The sequence below is a fragment of the Periophthalmus magnuspinnatus genome, chromosome 22 (genome assembly GCF_009829125.3).
Source record: "Periophthalmus magnuspinnatus isolate fPerMag1 chromosome 22, fPerMag1.2.pri, whole genome shotgun sequence".
Classification (NCBI taxonomy): Eukaryota; Metazoa; Chordata; class Actinopteri; order Gobiiformes; family Gobiidae; genus Periophthalmus; species Periophthalmus magnuspinnatus.
In genome coordinates this window covers 5,834,886-5,851,499 of record NC_047147.1, presented here as the reverse complement: position 1 = coordinate 5,851,499, position 16,614 = coordinate 5,834,886, and positions in this window count along the sequence as shown.

Here is a 16,614-nt window from a genome sequence, read left to right as displayed (position 1 = left end):
TCGCACTAGTCGTAGTTGCAGTAGTTACTAGTCGCAGCACTTGATGAATAGTATTTCTGAAGTAAAAGTACTCCCACCTCTGATTAAACCACATCAGTGATTCATCCTTGAACCTAAAGTGTAATTACTGCTTAGAGACTTGGGGAGCGTTTTCAGGCTAAAAGGTGCTGCCCAACTACAACTCCCGATGTGTGAGTGTGCAGAGGCTCGGGGGCAGATCGTCTCGGTGTAATCCCGTGTAATCTGCCAGTTCAAAGCCAGGTAGCGTACACTATATATGAGGTCTCTAAATGCCAAGGGAGAGCGCTAGCTTTGAGTTAGCATTCCCGGCACGCCCCCGCAGCCGCTAATATCACCTTTTAGCACATGGGAGCAAAGAAAGACATGGATTTAAACAAGAAAAAAGGCGAAGTAATCAAGTGTGGCCGACGCGGAATTGCTGGAGAAGATAGACCAAAACTGTGGCGGAATGTTTTGAAGGGGCATTCCGGTTGGTTTGTTGGTTAGCCTTTGGAGTTAAAACAAATTAACAATGTGGGTTCAATTCATCGTAGTCCTGTTTACAAAGAGGCCAGAGCAGAGAGGAAGTTATCTAGAAGCAACAGCAACCTCACTGCAGCCCTATATGTGCGTCCATGTATTATGCCGCGTTATGGGTATGCATAAATCTATTGGCTGGGTTTGAGAACGAATTGCGAGCCAGTGTAATGCATACGGATGAATAATGTCCACAAAATACATGGGAAAGTATATAAGAGGGAGACAAAGAGGGAGAGAAAGCAGGGGAGGAGGGGTGTGTCCTATCATATTGTGGAAGTATGTTCAGTTTAGTGGAACATGCAGCCGCCGAGGGAACAAAGTGAACGCTTTGTGCTTTACATTTCATGCCAAGATACTCTCTGCATTGTTTATGAGGATACACTATAGAAGGATTTCCATTGAGGAATAACATAACTGGCAGTGCTGAATTATCAAGAGCAATGTTGCCTTTAAGGACTGCGGGATAATTGACTTGTTGTCAGTTAAGTTATGTTTACATTTATGTGGTTCAGTGGCTCTCTAGTGAGTACCACATGATATTCAGGTGTAAATTTAATTAATTTCATGTTTTCTGCCTTATTTGTTTATTTATTTTACTGCGTGGCATATTTAAATCACCGTTATGGTAATTTCATGGTTATGATAATGCTGTACTGTTCACCACTGCTGTGTTATGGTTGAGGCACATTGTAGCCCAGATATTTAGTCTGGATATTTGACCTTGCATGGACTGGGTTTGTTCATTTTTACTGTTTTTAGGCCCGGGCCCCTGCAGGGTGTGGGGCCGATTGCGTCACTCATGCACTCGTCTTTGTCAACTGGGTCATATTTATAAATGATAAAATGAAAGGGAGTCAGGGGTGAACCAAAAAGATGGTAAAGCGCTTGTCACCAATGACCCCACGGTGACATGGGGAATGTCCAGAGCTTTCAAAAACAAAAATATCTTGTTGCCATAGCAATGGATAAAATTCTTATAATGGTTTTACTCTGTCTTCTGTCGGTCTCAATTTGACCCTAAAACTCAAAAATTCATCAAACTGCCCAATATTCAGAAGTAAAGCCATCCTTTCTTGACGACCTACTAATTGTGAAAGAAACTAAATTGGCATGATAGCGCCCCCTACAGTATAACAAATACATTTGTATGGAAGGGCAAAAATTTAGCTTTCCGAAATTTTATGAAATTTTACACAAAATTCCGTTTGGCCATTCCAGTGAAAAAAGTGAAAACCATGTTGTATTTTTATGGTGATGTGTGAAAACCACAATGTTTTTGTTTTTTTTATCCCAAAATTCCATTAATTCCATTAATGAGAAAAATATTAGTATCATGGAATAATGTGAAGTTTGTCCTGTATGACATGAAGAGTCAAATAAGTCGTGGAAACATATGGTTTTATCACTGGGTGACATGGTGACGCACAGAAGCACCCATGATATCCTACTGGAAAAATAATAAAATAACTTAGAAGTTTCATTGAAGAGCATGACATTTGGCACATTGACTCTTCAGGAAGTCCTGATCAAAACAGTCCAGGAGGTCAAAGGTGTATTTTGCACAGTGTTACCATGGTGATGTGTGCTGACTTTGTCTGTTTAGAGGCAGGTAAACCCCGAAGCCACAATACCACAGAGACGTGGAGCATAAGTGCCATCTTTAGTGAGTACCAGGTCAGCAAGGCCGTTTAATGCCACTTTTTGAAATTTTTGCTTTGGTATTGTTAGTATTTATAGATGATTCAAAGTGGTTTATTCTAATAAGACAAGTGCAAAAAGCTCATACCTGACATGTTTTGATGGTTAGACTTCCACCTTCGTCAGAAGTAAAGTTCAAAAAGGAGACATAAGGTTTTTTAAATATATTTTTGTGTACCATACTTAGAAAGCCAAATAGTTGTATTTTTGAGGTGTATAAAAGTTGAGAGTTACTGATCTGAAACAAGTTTGTCTTCACTTTTGCAATGTTTTTGTTTCTTTCACTTTGTGACCGTACGACCTCCTCCTTCAGGCCATGCCAAGATGGCTGACTGGATTATATCTATCACAGACAGGCTTTTCCTATTGGGTTTTATAGACTTATTCTGACATTATTTGCCCACCAACAGAGATTTAAGTGTTGCCAGATCTTTTTTATCATCTGAAACTCGTCTTCTACATCTGAATTCTGGGCATGTTCCACGGGACTAGAGTAATGAAAATGCAGGGAAAAGTTTGGGTGTTTTACAGTGAACTCCAGTGTTATTTTGGAGTGAAATACCAGGTTGCATATGATTTTAAAAGTGAAAAGGTAAATATTCAAGAAAATCATCCAAGTGTGCTGAAGACATGAGTCAGAGCACAATGTTTTCAGAATCCCTGCACAGCAGTGACAGTTTGTAAAAGGAGCCACTTTTAGCTTAATGGTCCACTAATGAGCTGTCCCCATTAAAACAGGGCCATGGAACTTTACACTACAGACTTCATTTATTAATGTGTCAAGTAACGTTCTCTTTTAGGGTTACACTTAACAGCTAACATCTGACAAACTGCTCATTTACATACATGTGAGTGGCTAATTCAATGTTAATTTGTATTTTTTTAATATATAACTTATTCTCCATAACCTTATTCCAATTATAAACTCACTACTGTCAATTTGTATTATGCTGGACACTTTTTGCACACAAACAACTACATTTCTTGTCATAGATGACCTTAAACCACCTGTAACTTTACTGATTTTGTTTTGACAGCGCCCTCTACCTGTCAGATCCTCTCACTCTTTAACACAGTTTAACACTCGCCTAAAAACCCAACTCTTCTCCCTGGCATTTAATAGCTAGACAGGATATATTGTTGTTTTATTGCACTTGTACTTGTACTGTGTTGTTGTTCTTTGTTCACTTTTATGTGAAGCACTTTGGTCAGCTCAAGTTGTTTTAAAAGTGCTATAAAAATAAACTTGAATTGAACTGAGGTACTTTAACAACGCCCGTATTACCGAAAGCGATTATAATTTATGTACCAAAACTGTTGTAATGTGATGCTAATGAGCAATAATCTGGAGTTTACTAAAGTTTCAGTGTTAAGTATGCAAATTAGCAGCTAGATACACGTTAGTAAGTGTAGCTGCGTTACTATTTCTCACTTTTATTATTATTATTTTTAATTTATTTTGTGCTCATGCAAGGAAACATGACAGAAATGCTTTTAAACTGTTCAATTATTAAACTATTCACAATTTACTATGCCCATGTGCCAATATAAGCCTGGTTTTAGTATGTAGAAGAGTGTTAGTCTGCATTAAGTCTGTTTGCATACAGCTGCGTGCTTTAATATTCTACTGGCCTTCTTTTGCGTCTGCCGGCTGCTGGGAGAGCCGTGTCGGATCAGCAAATCAACTTAAGTTAGCGCCCTTAAAAAGTCCTTGGATGGAAGCAGGAGACGTTCACTTGTACTGTTGGTTTTGTGTAGAGTGTGGATACAAAGACGTTTCAAAGCAGCTTACAGATAGGAAATACAAAATCAATCTCGTAAAAAGTTGGAACTGTGAAAAATAGTGTATCCACAACGGAAAACGTCAGAGAGTGGCATCTTACTTGGGAGTTGTTTGGCAGTTTCTTCAGGCAAATACATAATATTCAGGATAAACATCATGGGTCTAATGTGGGCTTAAAAAAAATAAATAAACAGGAAAGATGCATGGTGCCAGGTTATAGCAAAAGTACTAAGTAATTTCCACGTGTAGTCCCCGGAGAGACTGATGTTTAAGTAAAAGTAACAGTTTGGTGTAGATCAGGGGTCTCAAACTCAAATGATCTGGGGGCAGCAGGAGGTAGTGTCTGGGTGAGGCTGGGTATTCCACAAAAAAAAAAAAAAAAAAGTTAAAATCTTCTCAAACATCATCGCTGTTTTCAACACACATGAAGAAATACGCCAATTCTTGTGGATTTTATGGATGTACATGGTTATTTGTTGAATCTTTTGCGAGTACACAGCGCGAGTGACACATGTGTTTGGGGTTTACCTTCTACACGCAACACGGTATCGCCGCACTAACATTAAACTTTCACATATTGTCCTGCGGGCCACAAAATATTGTCTCGTGGGCCGCTATTAGCCCCCGAGCCGCGAGTTTTTGAGACTCCTGGTGTAGATGGATGAAGGAGCTGTAAACATATTGTACATACATCGAGTACGACGCATCCCGCTCTTCAAATACCACATTTCTAAAAACATTCAGTTCACACTCACAAAAACACAACCGTACCAATTTATTCACACACACAATCACTCAGTTTCAGATATACTGTACAAATACTCTTTCTTTCATACACTAACGGGTGCAAACTTGCTTTAATATTCCCCATTTCTTTGTCACATGTCCAAACTTTTGAAAACGAATCTCATTTGGCTTTAACTATTCCACTGACTCGTAGCGACAATAGAGAAAGACGATTTAGTGACACCTCTAGAGGGCGCCCTAGTGACTCGAGTTGTTTTTTCTGAGCTCGGTGAGACAAATCTTCTTACAGGCGGACTAGCAATACCATAAATACTTTTAAAAAGGTAGTCAGAAGGTTGGCCTTTCAAACTCTGCTCAGTCCGGTTCAGTGTTTTTGTCTATCGGCAAGACATCTTTTTTTGTGTAAATGCATTTGTGATTGTGTGTGTGGAGACAGGAAAAGAGCGTGTTGTGTGTTTGTTGCGTGTGTGCTGGTGTTTGGTTGGTTGAGAGTCAAAGGGGCGGGTGTGCGTGCATGTATGTTTCGGGCACAGGTGTTGAGATTCAGGGCCAGGTAGCTGTAATTTTTGTTGACCGCCATTTTCTCTGACAGTTTTAGCTCCATTTACTCATCTTACCATAGCGTGTTATATCCATCCATGTCCATTCTCTCTGCTGCGCTGTTGATAGCTCTGTGTGTGTGTGTTCACTGGATAAATCGCCACAAAACGCATGTTCGCAATCAACTACCAGCTACGAACCCGGGATCCAATCTGGGTCTCACCGCGGCTTCAACGTTTGCCGAGGGAAGCCGCTGCATATTAGTACAGCAGAGGTGAGCAGAGGGTCTCAACGTTTGGAACCAACAACTCTACCAATTTACTATCAGCATCAAAAGCATAAATGAATGTTTAAAGGTGCATATATGTGGCTTTTCTGGTGGGGAAGCTCCCATCAACTCAGTGAGGATGCTTTTGCTTTGCCAGCGATGTACAATGTTCCACGTTTAAGGGAGTGTGACGTCACCCACAGCGTTCGGCTCAAGCTAAATGAAGCTCATCGAAGCTAGCAGTTATAGCGGCGAATTTGGAGCCGAGTTCCATATTTGCAACTCTGTCTGTGAGTATCATAGCAACCAAAGAGCCAATCCGGAGCGAGGCTGTTGAAGGTAACGCCGGCAGGAGGTGGGAGCTTGGCAAAAGTATCAATCAAACCCGTTGCTAACGCTAGCAAGAGTGAGCTAAGGAAGAGAAAGCATCTGGTTTATCTGTTATTAATGTTCATATCTTGATTAACGGGCAAAATAGCCAAATAAAAACACCAGGATCATGTACAGCAGATTGTTTTGAACATTTCAAGACCAAAATGACAAGTCCGACAGCAGCAGTTACAGAGACAGGCGTTAGTTTTTCAATAGAAAGTGAATTGGAGCCAGAGTCGACAGAGCTGGAAACACGTCCATGCTCACACAGATGCTAGCAGGTTAGCTATGTCCATTTATATATACAGTCTATGATTATTACCTCTCCACAGACTTGACTTAGCATGGCTCTTTCACTTGCTTTTCTCCATGGCGATTGAAACGTTTAACGCCGCACTGTGAAAAATAACAAAGAAATAACACATCCACGGAGACAAGCACATGCCTCTGCTACAAAAACGTTAGCGCAAGATACCGTTTATATTTCTTAACTAAAGCCGAAATCGCAAATCCGCTGTTACCCACAACCCCCCGTCTTTTTTAATGCACATTTCCACCACATCCCAATTTTTTTAGAATCGCTCTTTCAGATCCACTTTCTACACCCCATCAAGTTTAAGTCCATTAACTGCCACACGTACACGCTCCTTTTAATCCAGACTAATAAACTGTCATCCTCACTACCACAGATTTTTCATAACAGCGCCATCATCAACAGGGCTGTCTTATTAGCATTTTGGCCTGCAGTAAAATATCATCCTGAGCGCTCCCGTGACCACAGTGGAGAGCTACAGTTTTCATGATTGAATTCACAAAGCCATTAAAACCCAAAGTGCCAAGGTAAGTTCTGGGAGAAGGAATCAGTTCGTGTTGTTGCATTAGAGCGGAGGGGGAAAGAGAGAGAGATGACGGACGACAGAAACAACCCAGAAGGCTCAATAAGACAAGGCCCATCTGTGGAGCAAATGTACAGGTTTGTTCAGATAGAAGATGTGGAAAGGAGTATCAGTTATGTCCATTTAAAAAGTGTTTTAAAAGTGCTGCCATTTTGCCTCAGTACAGATTTGTTAGGGTCAAAATGAGACCACTGTGGAACATCTACATCTAATTATAAAGTGTTCTTAGTCTGAGAACGAAGAAGTGGACAGTTAGCGCGATAGATCTGCTCTGGCCTCTGAAATTTGTAAAAAGCAGCTAGAACTCACTGTTTTGAATAATTAGGATGATCCGAGTCATAAATTGTATAAAGAAAAATGAGTGTGTCGTCACCCGTAGCGTTCAGCTCCAGTCAAACAAAGCTCATCGAGGCTAGCAGTTATAAGTGTGAATTTAGAGCCAACGTATCATAGCAACCAAAGGGCCAATCTGGAGCGAGGCTGTTGAAGGTAACGCCCCGTGTCCGCACCTGCAGGGAGCGGACACAATCAAACCTGTTGCTAACGCTATCGGGAGCAACTTCAGGGATAGAAGGTGCTGATTTTTCTGATATTAATGCTCATCTCTTGATTTACTGACACAATCGCAAAATAGAAACACCAGGATCATGTAGAGCGGGTTAATACGAACATTTTAAGCCCAAAGTGAATCTGACAGCCGCAGTTACAGAGAGAGGGGACACAATTTTTCAATGTAAAGTGAATTGGAGCCAGAGTCGATGGAGCCCAAACCATGATCACTTCCTATTTGGAACGTGACAGCTAGCAGTTTAGCTACGTCCATTTATATATACAGTATATACAGCCTACACTCAGAATGCATAAGTCAGGCATGCCCAAATTGTGGCCCGGGGGCAAAATGTGGCCCTCAGACCAATTTTTCTTGGCCTTCAAGCTTCCGGGTGAACTGGCCCTTATTACCTTAAACATTACTTTTTACTGTACATTTCTGAAACTCTACTTTAACAAACCCATATCAAATATTTAATGTGTCCCATTGATGATGTAAGCGTGAATAAAGGTCTAGTGGTTCAGTCTAACTTGTAATAATAACGCAGATTTGAAGTATTCACTGTATTGGCGAACAGTCTATGGTCCTCAATCGACCCTTTTCTCATTAAGGGCCACATATAGGGCCCTTAATTAATAGTTTTGACACCCCTGGCATAAGGTATAAGGGAGAAGTCCGAAGTTCTCACTTAATATAGCTGAAGTTCTGTGTTTTGTGTTTTAAGACCAAAAAAATCGTGAGAGGCCATATCAATTAGCAATACAAATATACATCTTTTGAATACTTAAAGTTCTACATATGGCATACATCATAAAGTCATATCTTTACAAACATTGGATCAGGAGCAGCGAGGCTTCAGTGAGCTTAAGATTCATGTTGAACTGTCAGATTAGCTCGTTGTGCAAGTTTTCAGGTTCTTTAGGGATCCGGAGAGCTCAGAGCAGCCCCACAAACTTGGGAATTGAACCTTCTTGCTGCACGTTAAACAGGAATCCTACCTACTCCAATAGAATTACATATGACTAAAGACAGACCATCTGTAAAGAAGTGAAGCAATTAGATTAAAACGGCGTCTAATGGAAGACGGTGGAACAACATCGGATCCATTACACTGTGTTTGAGTATAGGCCTATTTTCACTGATCTGTTTGCATATGGATGTGTAGTTAACAGTGTGCCCATTCGATTACCTCCCTTCGAGACTCACAGGTATCTCAAAGTGTTAATCAAGACCTGTGGCTACTCCGATTACAGCCCTGAGCACACATCCAATCCCCCAGTGGCCCAATGCATTTGTGTAATTGAGTGTTTGAACATAAAGCTGTTTAATATGTGCGGTACATATAAGCCATGGTCCCTGAAGTGGCTGTGCTCCCGGTGAGGCACTACAGGTGAAGAGTCCAATTTAAACACTTATCTATTTTTAAACATGGACGTAATTATGGGTTCTCTGCAACAGCCATCGGAGCATATATTTAGCAGATCCAAAATGATACAGGGGGATATCAGTCTGCTCCCCACGGCTTCTATCGTGTCTCGAGTCAGATCCAGACATGATCGTGCGAGTAGATTTGTTTGTTTTAGTGACACATGTGAAGCGAAGGAGCTCATTGGTCACCTGTCGTTAATATTGACAAGTAAAATCACATTTCTCTCACCTCAGATTAACAGATTTTAGTGGTTTACTCATTGATTTCCTTGTAAGCAGCCATATTTGTTTTGATACTTACGGAGAATGTGTGTCCCTGATTGGCTAATCCACCTGTCGATCACCTGTCAATTTGAATTCAGGGAGATTGACCGGACTTACGTAGAGTCACATCTTCGTATCGTAAGTATTGGAGATGTGTGTATTCTGGATCAGAGGCAAAGTAGGTACCCTATTTTCCAAACTATAAGTCACGATTTTTTTCAGTTTGTCCGGCTCAATTTGACCCGAATTTGTTTCTCTTATAACTCAGCCATAAAATAACATCATTTTTTCATACCGGATTGAAGCCACTTTTGACCCCCTGAACGTTAACGAAAAGTCAATTTTATTGCACCCAAAATTCAAGTTTGGTGAAAAATGCATTATTTTGATGACTCAATAGCGCCACAGCAAAATTCAAAATACATTACGGCAATGAGAGACCGTTTTTATCGTAGACAAATAAAATTTGGTACAAACATAGAACATGTCAAGACAAGTAAAAAATTATATTATGACCCCACCCTAAACCCTACAGGAAGTCGGCCATTGTGAGCGGAACCCCATTTTTTCTAAATTTTACCTCTCATATTTGAATTTTTTGTGCCTCGGATTTTCATTCAAGAAACTTGCAAATTGGTCAAAAGAAACTAGGCTCATGTGGGAATATAGGCTACTCTCCTGAATTTTTTCAGTCATAAAATGTGGGTGTGGCCAGTCTGCAAAGAAAAAGGACGTTTTTTGAAGGTTTCAATGGCGTCTAACTCACAGATGCAGTGTCCTGTTTCCCGGCATTAATATACATTTTGTTCAAAATCTGATTCTGAATGCATAGATATGCAATTTACATATGTCAAACATTATATTGCTCCACAGCGCCCCCTTGAACGTTTGAATTGTACTCAAAAAAGTTACTTTGTCACAAACATTTGAAATTTGGCATGAACATCCCTATTGCCATACTGAACAAAAAAGCCAATGAAAACATACCTCTATTTCCAAAGGTGTTGCCATGGCAACGTCTGACATTTCCCATTGAATTTGTCATGATGTCTGTTTGTTGCTGCCCTCCTGTACTCTCTCTCCCCCTCCCTCACCTATCTGTCTGGAGCTGGGCGGACTCTCTGACTCCTTCTGCTCACACCTGGAGCGCATTAGCGCAATCACCATCACCTGCTGCTGTGTATAAGAAGACTCAGCAGACTACACTCGGAGCCAGACCGTCCGCGTGTAAAACGTGAATGTTCCAGCTCTGTTTTTTGCATTCCTGTTACCCGCTTGCTTGTTCTCATTTTGGATTTTGCCACCTTTCCAGACTCCTGCCTTCGCCCGCTCCTGCACCTGCCTCTACGCTCCGGTACAGTCATCTCCCTCTGCTCTGCCTGTCTTGGTCTCTGGCGTTCCGCCTGCCTCTTACCCTGGGTCCCGCTCCTTGGACTACGCTGGCCCTGTTTGTCCTGGTCTCGTCCCCGCCTCCATCTTCACTCCAGTCCCGGCTTCCCGTTCCTGCCCCGCTCTCCGTCCGTCTTGTCTGCCTCCTGCTTCCTGGATTCTCGTGTTCGTTATCTGAACTATTTAAGACTGTGATTCACTAAGACTTGTAAAATAAACACTGTTAACCCGCTCTGAGTCCGCATACTTTGGTCCTAACCTGCACCGTTACAACAGAATTACATGGATTTTGGACCTTATGACTGGACCTTATTTGCATATTTGTGCATTTACCTTTTGGATATTCCATGGCAAAGTACAATGGAATCCAACAGTGTAATAGGCAATATTGGGAGAATGCATCAACAAATACATGTGTTTGGCCTCCTTTTCACTTGTGCTCTCTAAATTTAAAGTACTTTATTTAGGCAGATTAAACTTGGCCCATGCTGCTGGGACAGGAACTTAAGCATTTGTGTTTTGTTAAACTTAAATAATTTTTGTCACTGTAATAATAATTCAGCTGTTTGGTGATTTGGTGAAAAATAAAAGAAATGTATGCCTTTTTTAAATGAACTTAAGCACAGTTTATAAAGACAATTTCATATAATAGTTATAGTTGATCGTACTAATAAAATAAAACATAGCATCCAAATTCCTGCCTTAGTGTCGTAACGGGTGAGTGTAGCGGACCAAAGGATGCAGACTCGGGGAATATTTACAGGATTTATTGTAGAAAATAGGACAAGTACAAACAGCGGGTGATCCAGAGGTGAGCAGGTGAGCAGGAACACAGGAAACACAGGGACCGGGGACATGAAGGGACCACAGGACGACAGGCAGACCAGACGGGCGTAGGACAGAGCGGGCAGGAGACATCCAGGACCGGAGCACGACAAGAACACAGGGACGACAGGAACGCAGGCAGGAAAGAAGTGACACGACAATGATCTCGCGCTGAGTCTCTTCTCCCAGCTCCTTTTATCCACAGCAGGTGTGTTGATTGCGCTGATGGGCTGCAGGTGCGCGCAGGAGGAGCCAGGAGCCAAGCCCAGATCTGGCAGGTGAGGGAGGGAAAGAGCAGGACAGGAGTAAAACCAGGAGCGGACAGTGCGGATCATGACACTTAGTTTGATTGGTCTTGAGTAAATTCTTTGTTCCTGGGTTGTGGTTCCCGTCCTCCAGCTGTTCCGGTGGGACTCCTTCCCTGGGGCCTCCTCCCAGTGGGACATGCCCAAAACACCTCCCTAGGGAGGTGACCAGGAGGCATCCTGAACAGATGCCCGAGCCACCTCAGCTGGCTCCTCTCGACATGAAGGAGCAGCGGCTCTACTCCGAGCTCTTCCTGTGTGACTGAGCTCCTCACCCTATTACTAAGGGAGGACCTAGCCACCCAGAGGAGGAAGCCCATTTTGGCCGCTTGTATCCGCAGTCTCATGCTTTCAGTCATTACCCAGAGCTCATGACCATAGGTGAGGGTAGGAACGTAGATTAACTGGTAAATCGAGAGCTTTGCCTTTCGACTCAGCTCCTTCTTTACCACGACAGTCTGATCCGCCTGTCAATCTCACGCTCCATCCTCCCCTTACTCGTGAACAAGACCCCGAGAGACTTCCCACACACCCGGAGGATAAGCCACCTTTTTCCAGTCGAGAACCATGGCCTTGGATTTGAAGGAGCTGATTCTTAACCCAGCCACTTCACACTCGGCTGCAAACTATCCCAGTGCCTGCTGCAGGTCCTGGCTCAAAGAAGCCCCTGACTGCACCTAGAAATTCTGTCCATAAAAACAATGAACAGAACTGGTGAAAAAAGGGCAGCCCTGGTGGAGTCCAACATGCATTGGAAATGGGTCTGACTTACTGCCGGCAATGCAAACACAGCTTCTGCTCAGTTTGTACAGGGACTGAACAGTCTTTAACAAAGAGCCCCGGACCCCATATTTCTGGAGTACCCCCCAAAGGACATCACGAAGGACACAGTCGAATGCCTTCTCCAGATCCTCAAAGCACATGTGGACTGGTTGGGCAAACTCCCATGAACCCTCAAGTACCCGATGGAGAGTGTAGAGCTGGTCCAGTGTTCCACGACCAGGACGAAAACCACACTGCTCCTCCTGAATCTGAGGTTCAACTATTGGACAGATTCTCCTCTCCAGTACACTGGAATAGACCTTAGTGGGAAGGTCTAGGCATACATAACTATCTTTTACATAGTAGATCACATTTCAAGTCCAATACCCTTCGCCCATGCACTCATCGTTGAGAAAGAACTAGGCTCTGTAGGGGCTCAGGCTTAATATATAATAATATTTTTTAGCAGAAACAATATAGCCATTATCACAGCAATGTCTTTTGAAAGGCCTCGACATTCACTACGTTACTGTGGGGTCAATGGTTTCCTCCAAATAACCTGACCTCCAATTGGCTTCCATTCATTTTAGCAGTTATAAATATAAGCCATGCCTTTGGCATGGGTACTTGGATAGTGGTTGATGCCAAGAGCGTGTTTGTGGGACACTATAATACATTAGCGATAACAAATATGTGCACTCACCTGAAGGATTATTAGGAACACCATACTACGGTGTTTGACGCCCTTTCGCCTTCAGAACTGCCTTAATTCTACGTGACATTGATTCAACAAGGTGCTGATTCATTCTTTAGAAATGTTGGCCCATATTGATAGGAGCATCTTGCAGTTGATGGAGATTTGTGGGATGCACATCCAGGGCACGAAGCTCCCGTTCCACCACATCCCAAAGATGCTCTATCGGGTTGAGATCTGGTGACTGTGGGGGCCATTGTAGTACAGTGAACTCATTGTCATGTTCAAGAAAACAATTTGAAATGACTGGAGCTTTATGACATGGTGCATTATCCTGCTGGAAGTAGCCATCAGAGGATGGGCACATGGTGGTCATGAAGGGATGGGCATGGTCAGAAACAATGTTCAGGTAGCCCAATTGGCACTAAGGGACCTAAAGTGTGCCAAGAAAACATCCCCCACACCATTACACCACCACCATCAGACTGCACAGTGGTAACAAGGCATGATAGATCCATGTTCTCATTCTGTTTACGCCAAATTCTGACTCGACCATTTGAATGTCTCAACAGAAATCGAGACTCATCAGACCAGGCAACATTTTTCCAGTCTTCAACTGTCCAATTTTGGTGAGCTCATGCAAATTGTAACCTCTTTTTCCTATTTGTAGTGGAGATGAGTGGTACCCGGTGGGGTCTTCTGCTGTTGTAGCCCATCCGCCTCAAGGTTGTGCGTGTTGTGGCTTCATAAATGCTTTGCTGCATTCCTCGGTTGTAACGAGTTCTAGCATCAACAAGGCATTTTCGCCCACAGGACTGCCGCATACTGGGTGTTTTTCCCTTTTCACACCATTCTTTGTAAACCCTAGAAATGGTTGTGCATCAAAATCGCAGTAACTGAGCAGATTGTGAAATACTCAGACCGGCCCGTCTGGCACCAACAACCATGCCACGCTCAAAATTGCTTAAATCACCTTTCTTTCCCATTCTGACATTCAGTTTGGAGTTCAGGAGATTGTCTTGACCAGGACCACACCCCTAAATGCGTTGAAGCAACTGCCATGTGATTGGTTGATTAGATAATTGCATTAAGGAGAAATTGAACAGGTGTTCCTAATAATCCTTTAGGTGAGTGTATGTCCCATGCAGTGGATTAGCAACGTAGTGGCCTAAGGCCACAACTTTCCCTGTGTTACCAGGCCAAGTGTGACTGAGTGAAACATATTTTCATGCACTGGCCACCACCAATAGTTTGAATTTGAGAAGCACAGAGCACATGTATGAGTTGACCAATCAGACATCAGAAAACACGTGCACAGCTCCTCACCATGTCCAGTCACAGGATCGTATACTATTGATCTTGGGTCAGTTTTACTTCCAAAGAAACAAATAAAGTGCATTGGGAATACGGAGGGTTGGTTGAATTCAAATCAGATTAACAGCGAATTGCAGCAGAAAGGAATTAAATCATTAAACAAAAATGTATCTGCCACTCTGAAGTAATTATTTCTGTTTTTTTTTTTTTATTGTACAGGGGTCAAAAATGTTGGCCTAAGTCAATGTTGGCTCACACAATTGATTTTATTTATATTACTGAACAGTGAACATATTAAGCTCAAACTTCTTCACATGGGTATTTTTTGTACATATAGCCTGTAGACCAGGGGTCACCAAACTTTTTTAACCTGAGGGCTACTTTATGGGCACTGAGTCATACGAAGGGCTACCAGTTTGAGACGCTCTTCTGAAATAACAAATTTTCTCAGTTTGCCTTTAGTTATACATTATTAATAATGATAAATGATGATCATCTATGTGAACACACTGATCATGTTGCAAGACACTGATCACATTAATGATTTCTCAAAATAATTATCAACAATGAGCAAGGAGGGAAACCGATATCAGCACTTTAACTTTACTAATCTTAGTAATTGTTAAATTTCCAGATGACACTTACATCACTACATCTCATAGGAAAAGTGTCCCATTTTTACTATCCATTGACAAACCTTTTTAACAAAACATAAATAATATACATTGCGCCATGTTTCATAAAGTTATCAATTATGTAATGTTAAAGAAAAATAAGCTTACATATTTTTAAATAAATCTCGGTTGCGTTGTGTGACTTTTTCACCGGTGTCGTGAAAAAAGCCTGTTGTTTACCCAAAGCTGCGTTTAGCTCTGGGCTTGTTCTGCCCATAGATGTAGTGAAGTGTCCTTCCACATTGTGCCACTTTGCCATCGCCACAGTCGCTCCGCAGATGAGATACACGCAGGTTTCTTTTACAGTCTTAAATCATTGTGAAAGTGATCTCTTAATTTTCTACCATGTTTTGGAGAAAGAAACTGCATTCAGCGCATCCTCACAGCGCTCGCGAGTGGAGCACTGGTTTTGTCACACGCACAATAAACATATGTTTAAGATATTGTCATTTTTAAATGTATATAAATGCAAGGGTGATAAAAAAAAAAAAAACAGAATAAAATTTTTATTTTAGCAGTTATAAATATGGCCCATATCTGTAGCATGGTGCTTGGATACTGCTTGATGGCAGCAGTGAGTTAGGGGAACATGAGCACTTTGCCCATTGACTCAATGTTGACTATTACACATTAGCAGTAACAAATATGCATGTCCCATGCATGAATCTATGCATCTATTAAAATAACTTGATAGGGTATTGCTAGTTTAGAGCTTTTCTCGACTTGGATTAGTGGCCACTCATTGTTACTAAAACGAAAAAATTCCTCCTGTAGCCGAAAAGATTTTTCTCATAGAAAGCAATGTAATCACAAACTGCTCGTGTTCGGCTGACGGGGCACCTACAGTAAGGCAAATAAGTATTTGAACACCCTGTGATTTTGTAAGTTCTCCCACTTAGAAATCATGGAGGGGTCTGAAATTTTCATCTTAGGTGCACGTCCACTGTGTGAGAAATAATCAATCATCACATTGTATGATTTTTAAAATAATTTATTTGTATGTTACTCAAGCAAATAAGTATTTGAACACCTGTCTATCAGCTAGAATTCTGACCCTAAAAGACCTGTTAGTCCACCTTTTAAAAAGTGCACCTCCACTCCACTTATTATCCTAAATTAGAAGCACCTGTTTTAGCTGCATAAAGACACCTGTCCACCCCATACAATCAGTAAGACTCCAACTACTAACATGGCCAAGACCAAAGAACTCAAAATGCACAAGAGACAAAATTGTAGACGTCCACAAGGCTGGAAAGGGCTACAGCGCAATTGCCAAGCAGCTTGGTGAAAAAAGATCCACTGTTAGAGCAATTATTAGGAAATGGAAGATGCAAGAAGAAAGGTCAGGAATCAACCCAGATCTACACGGGAGGAGCTGGTCAATGACCTGAAAAGAGCTGGGACCGCCATTTCCAAGGTTACTGTTAGCAATACACTACGACGTCATGGTTTAAAATCATTCATGGTACGGAAGGTTCCCCTGCTTAAACCAGCACATATCCAGGCCCATATTAAGTTTGCTAATGACCATTTGGATGGTCCAGACGAGTCATGGGAGAAAGTCA